Source organism: Grammomys surdaster, unplaced genomic scaffold (genome assembly GCF_004785775.1).
Source record: "Grammomys surdaster isolate TR1022 unplaced genomic scaffold, NIH_TR_1.0 127204, whole genome shotgun sequence".
NCBI classification, from domain to species: Eukaryota; Metazoa; Chordata; class Mammalia; order Rodentia; family Muridae; genus Grammomys; species Grammomys surdaster.
The window spans coordinates 1-2,383 of NW_021621794.1; the positions used below are offsets into that span (position 1 = coordinate 1).

Consider the following 2,383-nt stretch of genomic DNA (forward strand, 5'->3'; position numbering starts at 1 on the left):
TCAAGTTGAACAGTGTCAACAAGTATGACTACGTGCTCACTGGTGAGTGTCCCCAGGGTCCTGGGGCAGGGTCCTCATCCTGCTGGTGACAGGGATAGCCCCAATTCCCCTTTCCGGGTTCTTACCTGGTCCCTCCCTTCTTTCTGGAAGGTAATGGTGTGCCTTAGGCACCTACACACCTTAGCAGCATCCTGAGAGAGGAAGGAGGGTGTTGGAATACTGCCAGGTAGATTAGTTGAGGTTGAAGTACTTCTTCCTAGAACATGTTCATCTGTCAGGATTCAGGTTGTATTTTCTAAGTATTGAGTCTATTTATTTATTCTGTGTGTGTGTGTGTGTGTCTGTGTCTGTGTTTTCATTCTGTAAACAAATACCATTTGACTAAGGTAACTAGTACAAGGACAACATTTAATTGGGGCTAGCTTACAAGTTCAGAGATTCAGTCTAGTACCATCAAGGCAGGAGCATGGCAGCACCCAGGCAGGCATGGTGCAGGAGGAGCTGAGAGTTCTACTTCTTGTTCTGAAGGCAGTTAGGAGAAGCCTGGCTTACACATGGCTAGGAGGAGGGTCTCCAAGCCCATCCCCACAGTGACACACTTCCTCCAACAAGGCCACACCCACACCAACAAGGCCACACCCACACCAACAAGGCCACACCCACACCCACAAGGCCACACCTCCTCATATTGCCACTCCCTGGGCCAAGCATATTCCAACCACCACAGTGTGTGTCCATGTCCGCACAACTGCACACAGACACAGTGCCACTGCATGTGTGTGGAGTTCAGAGTACAACTTGTGGGTGTTGGTTCTTTCAACTGTGTGTGTCCCAGGGATTGAATTTAGATTTTCAGATTTCACAGCAAGCATCCTTACTCCCTAAGCCATCACACTGGCTGCAATTTAGTTTCCTGTAGCAGGTTAGGAGTGCCATGTTTTGGCTGGGTGTGGTGATACACACCTAAATTCCCAACCGTTAGACAAGTGAGGCTCTGTGAGGGCTAGTGTAATCTACATAGTGAGTTCTAGGTGAGCCAGAGCTTCCTAGCGAGACCCTGCCTCCAAAAATAAATGATTAAATAAGAGTTGATTTATGTATATACATGTTTGGTGTGCATATACAGCTACACCCCAGAGGATGGCATTGTATCCCCAGAGAATGCAGTTATAAACTGTCATGAGCTGCCATGTTGGTGTTGGGAATTGAACTCAGGACCTCTGGAAAGCACAGTCAGTGCTCTTAACCACTGAGCCAACTCTCTAGTCCCTAAATAAAAAAAAAAAAAAAGTTTTAGAGACACAGGGTCTGATGAGATGGCTCAGTGGTTAAGAGTACTTACCACTCCTGGCGAGGACCCAGGGTCAGTTCGTAGCACACATATGATACCATTCCTGATGTGTGAAGGCTCATGCCCACAGACAGTGATGGACATATACTCAGGCATGCACGAGCGTATACACACACACACACACACACACACACACACACACACACACAAAATAAGCATTTTTTTGGAATAATATGTCTTTTTTTTTCCTTTTTTGGTTTTTTGAGACAGGGTTTCTCTGTGTGGCCCTGGCTCTCCTGGAACTCACTCTGTAGACAAGGCTGGCCTCGAACTCAGAAATCTGCCTGTCTCTGCCTCCCAAGTGCTGGGACTAAAGGCGTGCGCCACCACCGCCCAGCCGGAAAATTCAGTTATTTGTCAGTTATCTATCCTCCCATCCATCCAAGCACCTCATGTCCTTCTGGGGTCTTCCTGTCTTCTTCCCTCCATGAGTATAGACCTTTGGGAACTTTCTGTTTTCCCTGACCACAGCATCTAACCTGTCCCCACACCGATGCATGCTTGATTTGATGGTGCTTGCCACAGGAGATGGTCTGGTGGTCATTGTGCCCTGTTTTGAGTGGATAAACCTGGACTTTGCCTCCCAAGGTTACACGAGAGACACATCCTTCCTGGCCATGGTGGTGGACGTCGTGCAGGAGCTGAAGCAACAGAACTCCAAGCTCGTGTACGGTGAGAGTGGAACCATGCTGTCCTTTCCCTCAGTGTGCCCCAGGCTGCTCTTACCCTCAGGGATGGGATGGTTCAGCCTCCTGTCTTCTGGCCACAACCTCTTAAGGAGGAGTGAGTACAGGCCCAGCAGAGGAATTGGGTGACCCCAGGGTCCATAAAAAGGAAGGGTCAAGGCCAGTGGTGATGTAATGCTCCTTTAATCCCAGCACTTGGGAGGCAGAGACAGGCCATTCACTGTGAGTTTGAGGCCAGCCTGGTCTACAGAGTGATTTCCAGGACAGCCAGGGCTTCGCAGAGAAACCCTGTCCCAAAGAAAGAAAGAAAGAAAGAAAGAAAGAAAGAAAGAAAGAAAGAAAGAAA

General features: G+C 48.6%; 1 long non-coding RNA gene across 1 annotated transcript in view; it reads left to right on the plus strand.

The window, feature by feature from the left end:
- The window catches only part of LOC114615626, a 4,043-nt gene continuing 1,660 nt past the window's right edge, over window positions 1-2,383 (plus strand). Inside the window, exons 1-2 of the long non-coding RNA XR_003710494.1 lie at window positions 1-42; window positions 1,940-2,023. This is a non-coding gene — a long non-coding RNA (uncharacterized LOC114615626). The remainder of the gene's footprint in view (window positions 43-1,939; window positions 2,024-2,383) is intronic.